The 15615-nt window shown below is 45.4% G+C and overlaps 1 long non-coding RNA gene across 1 annotated transcript; it reads right to left on the minus strand.

Annotated features, from left to right (window-relative positions):
- Window positions 1-692: 692 nt before the first annotated feature.
- On the minus strand, window positions 693-11054 carry LOC310888824. Its single transcript, XR_014576193.1, has 2 exons — window positions 10368-11054; window positions 693-2662 (listed from the first exon to the last, which is right to left on the minus strand). It is a non-coding gene; the product is annotated as an uncharacterized lncRNA (long non-coding RNA).
- Window positions 11055-15615: the final 4561 nt, after the last annotated feature.

Here is a 15615-nt window from a genome sequence, read left to right on the forward strand (position 1 = left end):
AACACGTGCTGCCATGCTGTGAAACAGCACAGCCAGGAACCACGCAGCTGCCCTCAGGGTGCAGGAGTAGAGACCCCTCTTCCCCCACCAAATTTCCCAACCGGTGCGGTATTGTGTGATAAAGTGGTGCTCAGGGAGTGCCACTGCCCCCAGGAAGCCTACTCAAGCCTTGAGTTATGGTAACACACGTGCAATAAAAAGCCTTTGTGTGTTAGCTGAGTAAGTCCTGAGGCTTTCATTGACAAGCAGGGCTGGTAGCATCCTCAAGGTGTCATCTAATCCATTTTACTATCTCAAAGCATGATCAATTCTCCTTAGCATAATAAATGCTTAAGCAAAGCATTTCTGATCTGCTCTTAAAAGCCTCAAGTGATTAAGATTCCATAATTGTCAGGTCACGACCTCCAGTGCCTTACAACGGCTTCCTTGTTAAACTGCTCTCTAATGTCTGCCCAGATGTGTTCTGTTTCTGACTATGACTTCTTTTCCCTTCCACGATGGGAAAAATTACCTCTTTGAGGCAATTTCCCTTTAGCCCGTTTAACCCATGTGTATATACAGAATAAACAGTTCATCCACCTGTTCTTGCCATCTTGATTTTTAGCCCAGAAAGAACTGAACAGTCATGAAACTGAGGCAACTAATCCTTTCCTAACTTTCTAATTAAAAATCCTGAAGATAAACACCAACTCTCTCTGGCATCTGGAAGAAGAGAGAGATCCCATGGGCATCAGCTCTCTGAACATCCTTTAATTCTTCCCCATCAAGGTGAAAGAAATGAGGTGAGAAAGATCACAAGATGATGAGGCTGTGGCACTTTACTTACACTTCTGTCTTCCTGAGCTTGCAGATTCTTAGAAATCAGAGATACATGTAATCATCATAATCATCAGATGCCAATCTCATGATCCTATTGCTTCAAGAGAGGACATGAAGCAATAGACTGTCTCTTCCTGCAGATCAGTGAAATCAATTTCTGAATTGAAATAAGCAGCAGCTCCTGGTGACAGGCACACCATCACAGACAAGGACATAGGCAAAGCAGAGACGTTTAATGCCTTCTTTGCCTCCGTCTTCAACATTGATGATGGGCTTCGGGACCCAAGGGTGCCCTGAGCTGGAGGACTATGATGGTGGGAATGACAAACTCCCAACCGACCCTGAACGTGTGCGGGATTTGCTGCTCCACCTGGATCCGTACAAGTCCATGGGTCCGGATGGGATTCATCCCAGGGTGCTTAGAGAGCTGGCTGACGTCATCGTGGGACCTCTCTCAATTATTTTTCAATGGTCTTGGGAATCTGGAGAGGCCCCAGTAAACTGGAAGCTGGCAAATGTTGTGCCGATTTTCAAGAAGGGCAAGAAAGAAGACCCTAGCAATTACAGGCCTGTCAGTCTCACGTCAGTGTCTGGTAAAATCATGGAGAACATAATCCTTGAAGTTATTGAAGCGCACCTGGGGACAATGCAGTCATTGGTCCCAGCCAACATGTGTTCACGAGGGGTAGGTCCTGCCTAACAAATTTGATTTCCTTTTATGATAAGATCATCCATCTGGTCGATCAAGGGAAACCAGCTGATGTGATCTTTTTGGACTTCAGCAAAGCTTTTGACACAGTTTCCCATAGGATCCTACTGGACAAAATGTCCAGCATACAGCTAAACAAAAACGTCATATGATGGGTGAGCAATTGGCTGACGGGCAGGGCTCAAAGGGTTGTGGTAAATGGGGCCACATCTGGCTGGCGGATGGTCACTAGTGGGGTCCCTCAAGGCTCCATTTTAGGGCCAGTCCTCTTCAATGTCTTTATAAATGATTTGGATGTAGGACTAGAAGGTGTTTTGAGCAAATTTGCCTACAACACCAAACTTGGAGGAGTTGTGGACTCGGCTGAGGGTGGAAAGGCCTTGCAGAGAGATCTGGACAGATTGGAGAGCTGGGTGATCACCAACCACATGAAGTTTAACAAGAGCAAGTGCCGGGTCCTGCACCTGGGATGGGCAACCCTGGCTATACGTACAGACTGGGCGACGAGACGCTGGAGAGCAGCCCCGCAGAGAGGGATCTGGGAGTTGTGGTTGACAGCAAATTGAATATGAGCCAGCAGTGTGTCCTGGCAGCCAGGAGGGCCAACCGTATCCTGGGGTGCATCAAGCACGGCATCGCTAGTCGGTCGAGGGAAGTGATTGTCCCGCTCTACTCTGCACTGGTGCGGCCTCACCTTGAGTACTGTGTGCAGTTCTGGGCACCACAGTACAAAAAGGACGTAAAACTGCTGGAGAGTGTCCAGAGGAGGGTGACGAAGATGGTGAAGGGCCTAGAGGGGAAGACATATGAGGAGCGGCCGAGGTCACTTGGCCTGTTCAGCCTGGAAAAGAGGAGGCTGAGGGGAGACCTCATCGCAGTCTACAGCTTTCTTGCGAGGTGGAGTGGAGGGGCAGGTGCTGATCTATTCTCCTTAATCACCAGTGATAGGACCCGCGGGAACGGTGTCAAGCTGAGGCAGGAGAGGTTCAGGCTAGACATCAGGAAGAGGTTCTTCACTGAGAGGGTGGTCGCACACTGGAACAGGCTCCCCAGGAAAGTAGTCACTGCACCAGTAGACAGCCATCGGTCACGCACACACAAAAAGTTCCGTGGGATGTCTCGGATCCTGCAGGGCTTTAAAACACAATGGGAACTATAATTCTAGGCCCTGGATCACATTTTTCATATCATTTGTTTTGATCAACATATCAAATCCCTGCCGAAGACATTAAATAAAGTTGATTACATTCCTCCTTAAAGAAACTACCCAAACTAACAAGCATTCTAGACACATCTACAACTCATTTTCAAAAACATTAGACATGCTATGTGTGGGAGGGAAAAAAAAAAAAAAAGATGACTCTCCAATTCTGAAATAACAAGAAACAAAGAGCAAAGCCAATGGTCTAGTAGATGCAAAGAGTCTGTCATTACCATATTTGTACCACCAAAGCAAGGACTCCAGGGGAATAAAAAACACAATCCAGAGGCCAGACACAGAGAAAGAGTAAAGCCAGACTCCCTGTTCAGGTCAATTCTGCATGGTAAGGGCCTACCAGATCCTGGTAGGGACAGTTCCTGGTGAAGGTGCCATCTGAAGGTTGGTTTCAGATTTGTATCATATATGGAAAAAATAATCGATGGAGAAAACAAGAGCCTTGCAAGTTATTTTATGAAAAAAGTGATATTTACAAACACATGGCTACCTGAACCCTTACAAAAGGAGTACACTTACTGAAAGGTCACAAGTGTGCCATCGAACAGCAAGAAGATTAAGGCATAAAGCTGCAGAAATACAGTAAGTCCATGTGGGAGAAGAATTCGCAGGGAGCTTTGTGCTGTTTTGTGGGAAAGGAATTCGCAGCTGTTTCACACGTCCCTGAGTTAGAGATAATGAGGAAAACAGAGGTAGAACCAAAAACTTGAGCAAGGGAGAGATAAAGTAAATTGGCTACAGTGTTAAAGATGAGTTTTGGGCAGTAGCCAATTGCTGGCTGGCTCAAGGCGCGTGTCTGAGGGTCTCTAACCAATTGTATGACAGATTTGGGCATGTGGACAGCGTGTGGGGTGTTATAAGCGAGTAGGTAATGAGGAAGGGAGGTTGGGAAAACATCCTTGTTAAAACAAAGGATTCTGTGAAGCAACCCACCGCAAGACATCCTGTTTGCCGCTTCCCGACCCCCCCCCCTCCCTTGAACACGAGTACAACGCGTGAAAAGCAACGACCCCCAACAACAGACCACGCAGCTTCAGAAGGCTCAACAAGTCCTGACAAGCCAGAACTTGGATGCTATAAAACAGTGACGCTGGAAAGGGAAGTTGCGTGCCGTGGTGGAGCGGAGACTCCCCAGCCGCCCAGCGCTGTTTTGCTTGTGCCTGCTTACTTAATTAATAAATTATCTTAGATGGACCAGAAAATTGCGTGGTCTCGCTTATAACAAATTTGGTGCCATGACTCGGATGAAGGCGGATTGACTGGGAATCCCTCTAGGGGAGGCGCCTCGCCGATTTCGGCGGCCCCGGGAACGGGAAATCCCGCTCGAGCCCTTCACCGACGAACCCAAAATTAGGCACAAGCAAATAAAACCGGTAACCCCAAGCAATCTTTGTGCACGAAGACCGAACGAAGACCCACGGGGTGGGTAAGTATAGGCCGGTGATCCGTTCGGTTGGGGTTAGTGATCCCGGAGTGCGTCTGTGTGAGACGTCCAATTGCGGACGAAGTGAGTGCGGACCCCTCAGTAGTGCGGTTCCCACATCCTGCGAAGGACTGGGCCACGACCAGGGGGAAGCGGCTGTGTGTGTGTGTGAAGGCACTCCGGAAGATGGGACAGAAGAAGAGTAAGCCTTCTGGTCCCATGGGTGGGGTAATGCCTAGTGCTAGGTTGCCCCCTATTCCCCCAGATAGTCCACTGGGGTTAATGATTAAGAATTGGAGTGATTCCCCTTTTAGGCGGGGAAAGGATAAAGTAAAAATGATTCATTATTGTGTTGAAGTTTGGGGAGGTAGGCAAATTATTGGCCCATATTTGGGTCGTTTGAAGACTGGGTTTGCCAAACCTTAAACATTTATGTAAATGCAAAGGAACCTTTTTGTTTAGAGGAGAGCGAATATGCGAGCCTTTGGATTGGCTCAGAGAATCGAGTTAACCTGTACCCTCTGTACCCTTTAAAAGAAAAAGGAGGAGCAAAATTACAAATTGTGGAGCAAGAGATAAAGTACCTGGGTCACCAGTTAAGTAAGGGGACTAAGAAGTTAGACCCAGACAGAATCAGTGGAATATTGGCTTTAGCGTCCCTGCGAACTAAAAGGCAGGTACGGCAACTGTTAGGGTTGACCGGATACTGTAGACAATGGATAGAAGATTACAGTGGAAAGGTTAAATTTTTATATAACAAGCTGAATAAGGATGGATTACTCAAATGGACAAAAGAAGATGAGGAACGACTGAACAAGTTAAAGGAGGAACTAGTACGCCCCCCAGTGTTAAGCTTACCAGATTTAAGGAGGCTGTTTTGTGTTTTTTTTTTGTGAACAGCGCAGAAGGCACAGCATATGGAGTGCTGGCCCAAGAATGGGCAGGGAGTAAAAAACCTGTGGCCTATCTGTCTAAATTATTGGATCCGGTTAGCCGGGGGTTGGCCAAACTGTTTGCAGGTAGTGGTAGTTGCTGCCTTGTTAGTGGAAGAAGCACAGAAGATCACTTTTGGGGGGGAAATCAAAGTAATATCTCTACACAATATATGCGGGGTACTGCAACAGAAGGCAGAGAAATGGATCACTGACGCCAGATTATTAAAATATGAAGGAATTTTGATTTCCTCTCCAAAATTAACATTAGAAACAACCTCCCTACAGAACCCTGCTCAATTTCTTTATGGGGAACCAAATGAGTCCTTAGGACATGATTGCCTCCGAAATATAGAAGAGCAAACGAAATTGAGACCTGATCTAGAGGAGGTGGAATTACCCATCGGTGAACAGATATATGTGGATGGTTCCTCGAGAGTAGTCGAGGGAAAGCAAAAATCAGGATACGCGTTAGTAAACGGGAAAACATTTGAGATAGTGGAATCTGGACCTTTGAGCCCTAGCTGGTCCGCCCAAGCTTGCGAGCTATATGCCATATTGCTAGCCCTAAAATTGTTGAAAAATAAAAGCGGTACAATATATACAGATTCAAAATATGCTTATGGGGTAGTACATACATTTGGTAAAATATGGGAAGAAAAGGGGCTCATCAGTTCACAAGGAAAGGGTTTAATACATCAGGAATTGATTACCCAGGTTTTACAAGCTATCAGAGAGCCCAAAGAAATTGCCGTAGTACATATAAAAGGGCATCAAAAAGGCCTCACCCCTCAGGTTAGGGGTAATAATCTAGCAGATCAGGAGGCAAAAAGGGCAGCATTAATGAGTATAAGAATTATAAGAACGAGGGAAGATTGCCCAGACTGTGGGAAATACTTAATACTTATACTTAATACTTAATATATAATAATTAATATAATAATTAATAATATAATAATATATAAATAATATATAATAATGCTTAATATAATACTTAATACTTAATACCGTGGGAAAGACTTAAAGGAATTTCCATGTTATGATTGCTGGAGTGAATGGGGAGTTGATGGGATTGAATGCAATTGTTCTGAGGAAGAAAGCCCGCCTTATAAAAACTGCTACAAGTGCAGGCCGGCTAACTCCCTGTGGTCGAATGGACCCATTCCCCTCCCCTTACTCTGTTTCACTATTACAGAAGAAGACAAGATGACACAAATGGGGGTTCGAAAAAACGATAAAGGGAAATGGGTACTGCCTGATGGATGGGAAGTGTTACCAAAATCAGTAGCTATGAGGGTACTACGGAGATTTCATGAACAGATGCACTGGGGAACCCAGGCATTGGTGGATCAATTTGCCACAAATTATATGTGTATAGGGATTTATAATATAGCAAAGAGGATCGTAAATGATTGTATAACTTGTCGGAGGGTAAATGCTCAACATAATGAGAAAAAGGGTCCCGGGAGGACGAGAATTGGCACATCGACCTTTTGCAAAGATTCAATTAGATTTTACTGAACTTCCAAAAACGGGGCGATATAGATACTTGTTAGTTATTGTAGACCACCTCACAAACTTTGTTGAAGCATTCCCTACAGCAAGGGCCACAGCTCAAACCGTGGTAAAGATATTATTAGAAAGCATCATACCCAGATACGGGGTAATAGAAGCAATTGACTCTGATCGAGGCCCACACTTTGTGTCAAAGGTATCCCGAGACACGATGAAGGCTCTGGGAATTAAATGGGAATATCACACTCCCTGGCATCCTCAGAGTTCGGGAAAGGTAGAACGAATGAATGGTGAAATTAAAAGGCAACTAACAAAGCTTATGATAGAGACAAAAACCTCCTGGGTGAAATGTTTACCGCTTGCACTATTGAATATCCGGACATAGCCCCGAGCCGATGTCGGAATCTCACCTTTTGAAAGGCTGTATGGTATGCCTTATGATTTAGAGATGCCATCTGATCACCCCCAGGTACAGGATATCCAATTAAAACCTTATTTAATACAGCTTATGAACCGACGGAGGGAGTTGCAAGCGAAAGGCTTGGTGGCTAGATATAGCAATCCATAGGATACAACCTGGAGATAGGGTTCTAATTAAGACATGGAAAGAAACGTCTTTAACACCACGGTGGGGAGGCCCCTATGTTGTTTTACTTATCACAGAGACGGCTATCCGGACGGCTGAGAAGGGGTGAACGCATGCCAGTCGTGTGAAAGGACCGATCCAGAAAAGCGAATGGGAAGCGGTCGCAGGCCCTGATGACTTAAAGCTCATGTTGAAACGAACTCGATAAGTATGGTCTAACTGTCTATGTATCGTAAAAAAAGGGGGAGAGGGGACCCTGTTTGATCAGAAAAAGGTCACAGTTACCCGAGAAACTCCCCTGAAGAACACTGCTGCTGCCGAGAAGAACCTGCACCTTGTAGTTCGCTGCAACCGAACTGACAAGCGAGGCAGAGAGTGAAACGGTGGGGAATTACGTGGCCAGGTAAAGAACTCCGGAAAATGGGCCCTAGCCATTTTTTTTTTTTTTGCGATACATAGTAACGGGTACAATTGTTTACACTGTTCCTGGGTCTGCGCACCCTCACAAACCTTTTAAATGGAGCCTGATTAGATGGGAAGATCACCATGTTGTTCAGCAGATAACTACTGCTGGGGGACTGATAGGGGAGGCATCATCTATATAAAGAAGGAAGAGACTAAGAGTCCCCAACGGGTGGGACCAAATCAGAAACTGTCGGGGAGTGTTTTGAGGATTCAGCCTACACAAGCTTTTAGAATGCTAACTCCTTGTTGTGGTTTAACCCGGCTGGCAGCTAAACACCACACAGCCGTTCGCTCACCCTCCCCCCTCCCTCTCTGGGATGGGGGAGAGAAACGGGAAAGTGAAGCCGGTGAGTTGAGATAAAGACAGTTTATTAAGACAGGAATATAATAATAACAATAATAATAATAATAGTGATAATGATAATGATAATAGTATTAATAATAATAATGTGTAAGAAACAAGTGATGCACAATGCAATTGCTCACCACCCGCTGACCGATGCCCAGCCTATCCCCGAGCAGCCGGCCCCCCCACCCCGGCCAGCCACCCCTATATATTGTTTAGCATGACATCAGATGGTATGGAATACCCCTTTGGCCAGTTTGGGTCAGCTGTCCTGGGTCTGTCCCCTCCCAGCTCCTGCTGCACCCCCAGCCTGCTCGCTGGCAGGACAGAGCGAGAAGCCGAAAAGTCCTTGGCCTGGTGTAAGCACTGCTCTGCAACAATTAAAACATCAGCATGTTATCAGCGCTCTTCTCATCCTAATCCAAAACATAGCACCCTACCAGCTACTAGGAGGAAAATTAACTCTGTCCTAACTGGAACCAGGACACTCCTAATAGCCCTAAACCACTGGAGGTTGCTAATAAATCAGTAAACCCGGAGTATGGGATTAGAAATGAAGGGGTGACCGGGAATAACACATGGAGAATCATGAATGCTAGTTATCAGTTGTTGAATCAAACAAATCCAGACGTGCCTAGACCTTGCTGGTTATGTCTTGATATAAGGCCCTCATATTACGACGCCATTGGGGATCTGGGAGAGACCACCCGTTCAAACGAAACCGATCCCCCACAATGCAATTGGGGAAGGGATGTAGGAATAACGTTAACGGAAGTAACTGGGAATGGCAGGTGCGTAGGCACGGTCCCTGGTGAGAAGTTCCATCTATGCAATATTACAGAAAATGTTACACAATTAGACAAAGAAAAATGGTTAATACCAGCAGATAACACCAGATGGGTATGTTCGTCTCTGGGGGTAACTCCATGCTTATCTTTGAAATTGTTCAACTGGTCTCATGATTTTTGTGTACAGGTAGCAATTATCCCAAGGATTCTTTACCATTCTGAGGAGTATATGTACATCCAACAAGCTATGGCAAAAAACCACTTAAGGAAGAGAGAGCCTATTATGGCTGTTACTTTAGCCACTCTGATGATTCTGGGGGCTGCAGGAGCCGGAACTGGAATTACCTTTCTGGTAAAACAAAGCCAAGAATTTACCTCTCTACGCATTGCTGTAGATGAGGATTTGGCCCGTATTGAGCAATCTATATCAGCTTTCGAGAAATCTGTGCGATCCTTATCTGAAGTAGTACTATAAAATCGTAGGGGATTAGATCTGATTTTTCTACAACAAGGAGGATTGTGTGCAGCCCTACGAGAGGAGTGTTGTGTATATGCTGATCATACTGGAGTGGTAAGGGATACAATGACTAAATTGAGAGAAGGGCTAGAAAAACGAAAAAGGGAGAATGAAGCCCACCAAAACTGGTACGAATCCTGGTTTAATTACTCGCCTTGGCTCACTACCTTGCTATCAACCATAGCAGGACCTTTACTGTTATTTATATTAGCATTGACTTTTGGACCATGTATATTCAATCGAGTAATCGCGATTGTAAAAAACCGATTAGAGGCAGCTCACCTTATGCTTGTGCGTGCGAAATATGAATCTCTTGAACAGGAGGAGGATGACGCAGAAACTTTAATATTGAGCAAACAAGTGCTTCAAAAATTCATCAATGAACAAAATATGTTAGAAAAAGAAAAAGGAGGGATTGTGATAAATTAGCGGGTGTTTGTTCATTGTCTTTAAAAGGAATTCAGAGAATCTGCTGAGAAGATAAGGTTTTGCAATTTACGACCTTGTTAAGGGGGAAGACTAAGCAAGTAGATAGTGGGGAGGGGGTGTTGGATAAACATCCTTGGTAAAACAAAGACTCTGTGAAATAGTGTTTGCCGCTTCACTACCCTCCCCCTTGAACACCGAGCACAATGCATGATCATTGAAAGAAAAACGACGACCCCCAACAAGGAACTGCGCAGCTTCAGAAGGTCCAACAAGTCCTGACAAGCCGAAACTTGGAGACACTGAAAAGGGAAAGTTGCATGCTGTGGTGGAGCAGAGACTCCCCAGCCGCCCAGCGCTGTTTTGCTTGTACCCGCTTACTTAATTAATAAATTATCTCTGATCAGAAAATTGCGTGGTCTCGCTTATAACATCACCCACCCATGAATTCTATAGCAATCGCTTCGGTCCTTCACCGGCCAAGTCCCTTGCGGGAGATTGGAACCGCGGTTAGAAGACCTCCACAATCACTTCGGAACTACGTTCCGTCTCAGTCACACTCTCACACACACACACAGGCAACGGAATCCCACCCAACTGAAGGGTATACGCCTTAAATACTTACGACTCCGTCGTCTTCGTTCGGATCTTCTCGCGCAGAATTACAGGCAAAATATAGTGCTGCAGCCGGCAAAGGGAGCTCATAAAAAATCTAAATCTTTGCTTACCCTTATTCAGGTTCAAGATGGCATTAGCCCCGACCCGACTCGAACAGGAGCCCCCAGTGGTGGGGGCGCCCCTCCTAGACCAAGTCAGAATTCAGGAACCAAGACCATCCCGTACGAGCCCCCAATTGTTATAAATGACTGAGTCCCAGATAGGATTACAATCAAAGTTTACAATTTATTAAACGAATAGAGGCAAGCAAACAGTGCTGGGTGTGCCGGGAGTCTCTGCTCCACTAGGACGCACACCCATTACGTAAGGCGGCTGGTTTTTATACTCCTAGGCTAATACATATTCATTACTACTTCTAGAAGAGGCAGGGTTATTATAATTGGTTTCCCGAATCCAAAGTCCTCCCAGGTGCACCTGCTTATCAGTCTCTGTTAGTCTCTCGGGGGCCGCTCGGACGGGGAGGCTCATATTCTTCCTCCTTATCTGGTGGTCTCTTGGCCGGATGTCAGACGTTACTGCACGTCCGTGCAGAGTCAGCAGTTTTTCTCTGAAGAAATCCCTTTGTTCTCTTCTCACCTAAACCCAGGCCTCAATGTTAACCCTTCAAATCCCTTAGTGGCACGAATTGCTGGACCATTCCTTACATTAACGATCAGACACTTTATGATCCTGAAACATGCTACCAAATTGAGGTCAAGGTGTGGGACTCTGCTATTAAAAATGACAAGGTTGCGGTGGGATCACTCGGCACCTGGCGAGCAATCTCTGAGGCCTTAAAGAGCCGTGTGCGACCACAATCAGAAACGTTTGCCAGATAGTGAGGGAGCTGCGGGCTCGTCCACCGATCCTTCTGCTACACCATCAGCCCCCCTGCCGCTACTGCCATCGCAGGCCTTTGCTGTTCCTCCCCCTGGTGACCTGGACGTTCTTTTTCATCCACGCCCTATAGGCCCTGAAAAGGAGCCGGATCGGTTTCCCTTCGATCCGGGAGGAATAGGATACATAAGGCCCGAAGGCCGAGTTGCTTAACAACTTAAAGCGAGACATATTGTTCCCACTGTAAGGGAAGCCTCCTTGGGTGCATATTGGCACATTGGAAGGATATTGTTAGAAATGGGGGCACAGAAAGCAAGAGGACTTTCACTAAGTGTTGCAATCAATGGTGGCCACTATATAAACTAAATGGCCACTTTAGCTGTTTGAAGTTGAATGAGCAGGGAAAGAGGATGTAGGAATGCTAATAGTTCTGCCTCAACCCGAGGCTGAGATCTCTAAATCACGGGTGTGAGCCCTCTGGGGCAGAGGGACCGTGATGGGTCCGAGAGAGTTGTCGTGGAAACAGAAAAGCAGCTATCTCTTAAAACAACCTGAGTTCATGTGTGAGCTCAGATTGCCAATGGGACCGCTCAGGGAACTGTCACCGATTGCATTCCCCTGACCGACCCCCTCACTGAGACCCTAATCACCCCGGAAATTATGTAAATACCAAAATCTGGTTAAATTGGCTATTGGGAATTGAGAATCTGTTCCAACAAGGTCCAAAAGAAACCCCTATGGAATTTATGGAATTTTTGAATTTTTGGACCAACTTTGAAATGCAATGAGAAAAAAAAAATGGACCTGGCTTTAAAAAAAAAAAAACAAAAAACAGAGGCAATTGGCTAGCCTCTTTCCAGGGCAATCGGCCCCTGATATCAGAAAGAAATTGTCTGAGGCTGCAGGACAAACTTACAACAGTCAGGAATGACGGGGACCTGGGGCATCTACCCTAGCAGGTCCACTAGTTGAAATAAAGCTAGGAAACGAAGACAGAGGCTTGAATTTTTTGTTGGTTATGGGAGCTTCTTTCTCTGTGTTAATTAGTCAGTAAATGTAATAGGAGCAACATATTCAGTGTTAAATAGTTTAAAAGGACGATTAGGAACTAAGACAACTACAATAATTGGAGCCACAGGGAAGGAGGAGGAACGGCCATTCTTACAACCCCTTGATTTGCGTTTTGGGGGTAAGGAACTAACCCATGAATTTTTGTATGTACCAGAATGCCCGATTCCACTCTTGGGACGGGATCTATTAGCCAACTTAGATGCAACAATAACCTTTGAGGATGGAGAATTAATAATGAAGGCACCTGAGTCCAAAGTAGGACAAATCCTAATGATCAAAGATAAACCCTTTGTTAATATTCCAAGAGAAGTAGAAAATGCAGTTATACCAGCAGTATGGGAAACAGATGTACCAGGGAAGTCGAAACTGGCACAACCGGTAAAGGTGGAATTAAAGGAAGAAGCCAAACCTGTTTGCATCAAACAATATCCACTTAAGATAGAAGCTAGGCAGGGGAATGGTGAAAATTATTGACAAATTTCTCAAATATCAGATTCTGGAAGAATGTAAATCAGAATACAGTACTCCAATTTTTCCAGTAAAGAAGCCGAATGGCGAGTATAGATTGGTACAAGATCTTAGAGCAATAAATGAAATAACAAAGGATATTCACCCGGTAGTAGCTAATCCTTACACATTGTTAACATCTATGAGAGAGAAGTATAAATGGTTTACCATGATAGATTTAAAGGATGCCTTCTTTTGCATACCTCTTGATAAAGATAGTAGAAAATTATTTGCCTTCGAATGGGAAAACATATTGAAGTTTTTGGACCACATATGGTAACAACCGTTTTAGAACAAAAGGGGGGGCCACTGGTTATCACCCAGCCGGTTGATGAAATATCAGGCAATACTAACTGAACAAGATGACATAACCTTGAAAACCACTAACCTGTTATATCCAGCAGTATTTCTAGGAACTGTTCCAGAAGAAGGACCGTTGGAACACAGTTGTGTGGAAATAATCGAACATACGCCAGCCACAAAGATTTGAAGGATGTACCCCTTGAGAGGTATTCAGTGGGAATACCACGCTCCGTGGCACCCACAAAGCTCAGGGAAAGTAGAAAGGATGAATCGAACAATAAAACAACAATTGGCTAAGTTAATGATCGAGACACAGCTGCCCTGGACGAAATGCTTACCATTGGCACTTTTAAACATAAGAACTAAACCACACAGTGAGACTGGATTATCATCATATGAAATGTTATATGGTATGCCTTATTCTCAAGGGATGCCCCTAGGGAACAATGTAGTTGAGGATCGTAGTATCCAGAAATACATAATTGCCATTGGAAGGAGATTACAGGAGCTAAGAGAAATTGGGATGATGACTCAAACACCACCTTTAGGATTTGCTATTCATAAAATACAACCAGGAGACAAGGTCTTAATAAAAACCTGGAGAGAAGAATCATTGAACCCCCGATGGGAGGGACCGTACCTTGTTTTATTTACTACTTAAACAGCTGTGAGAACAGCAGAAAGGGGTTGGACCCACGCATCCAGAATAAAAGGACCAATAACTACCGAAGCCTGGAGGGTTGAGTCCACTCCTGGGGAACTGAAACTGAGACTAAAGAGGAACTGATATCCCAGCAATGAGGTTCTGCATGAATGAAGGGCACTGGATAAAGGGGACAAGGCTGAAGGGAGGAAAGGGAGAAGGCAAGACCGGGGTAGGACCCTCCACTGCGGTGTGTATGGTCTACCGAGGGAGGCAACCCCTATGGGTATTGACCGCCGAGTGAGAGGGCCTCGACCGGACTTCTCCCGCGCTAAGATCAGGTTGTCCTGAGAAAAATAACATGAGGACCTTTTAAACCCATAATAAAATTGTGATTAGTTTTTCCAGGAGCTGGATCACCCCGAAGGGCTGAATGGTAACACAAGCTCTGAAAGCGGGCCCAACCCCATGACTGGAGGCGTTTCCCACACTCTCAAGATTGGACGGCGAAAAAGGATAAGAAATGGTATACTTCCTGGTATTGTTTTTACAGGGGCAATTGGGCCATGGGCAGGAATGGAGGGATAACTTTTTCACTTTGGGGGAGGAAGTGGCCAAGGCCTTTAACCTTAGTAACTGCTGGATTTGTGGAGGACCGGGGGGGAACTTAAAGTTGGCCCTGGGTAGCAGGCCCGGTCGAACCCAAGTGGTGGGTCAGTAACTTGAGCGAAGTTCATAATGGGACGCAATTTTGGAAAGAGGAAGGAGGCCCATGGCAGTTGCACTCGTCAGCTCGGGGTGTATACTGCTTGAACAGAACAGGAACAGTGGCGGTGGGAAAAAGCATTTGCAATTGGACTCTGTCCCCCGGATATGATTGTACCGATCCTGGATGTAGTCCTATAAGCTGTACAGCACGTAGTGGGAAATGGAATGCCACACATGTTCAGCTGAGAAACGGGACTTGGCTGAAATGCTCATATAGAGAATTTTTTGGATCCGGATGTGAAACTGTGGCAAGAGCGCAAGCGGGGGGACAATTCGATGGTCAAATCTTGAGCTGTCAGCGTGATAACACCTCTAAGGAATAGCATGTGGTGCGGGTCTATCATTGGAAATGGCAGGATGAGAATGGGAGGCGAGTGTTCTTTAAACATTTCTGGTCAGCTTATAATATGACAGGCCACCAAGGAGAACTGAATTGTGACTGTAAGTGGAAACCCGATGCGGGAGCTTGGAAGTGCGCATATACGAGTACAAACGGGGCAGACATTGTAACAGGACCACTCGGTAACAAGGACACTCTGTATTATCACGCCCCAAAGGGTAAAGAGGGATGGGATGGTCCTTTTCCAAAAGGGACGTGGGCCCTAAAGGGACATTATTGGGTGTGTGGCAAACATGCTTACAAGAGGCTACCCGGAAACTGGTCGGGAATATGCTGTGGGGTACATAAGACCCTTGTTCTTTTTATTGTCACAAACACAAGGAAATCATTTAGGAATAAGATTATATGATGACCTGAACAGAGTGAAACGATCTATTGATACTTCCTTAGCTGGGGGTAGTGCCCAAAAGAGGGGAAAGGATGAATGGCCTCCTGAAAGAATCATACAGCATTATGGGCCAGCTACCTGGAACCCGAATGAGTTGGTATCAGGAGCCCGAGAACCTATTTATAATTTGAACCCAATAATTAGGTTGCAAGCTATCCTCGAAGTTGTAACCAATCAAACAGCGACGGCCTTGGATCTTCTGGCTGATCAATCCACTCAGATGAGGAATGCTATCTTTCAACATAGAATGGTCTTAGACTATTTACTAGCAGAAGAAGGGGGAGTGTGTGGAAAACCGA

This window comes from Anser anser (assembly GCF_964211835.1).
Source record: "Anser anser genome assembly, contig: SUPER_W_unloc_1, whole genome shotgun sequence".
In the NCBI taxonomy this organism is placed as follows: domain Eukaryota; kingdom Metazoa; phylum Chordata; class Aves; order Anseriformes; family Anatidae; genus Anser; species Anser anser.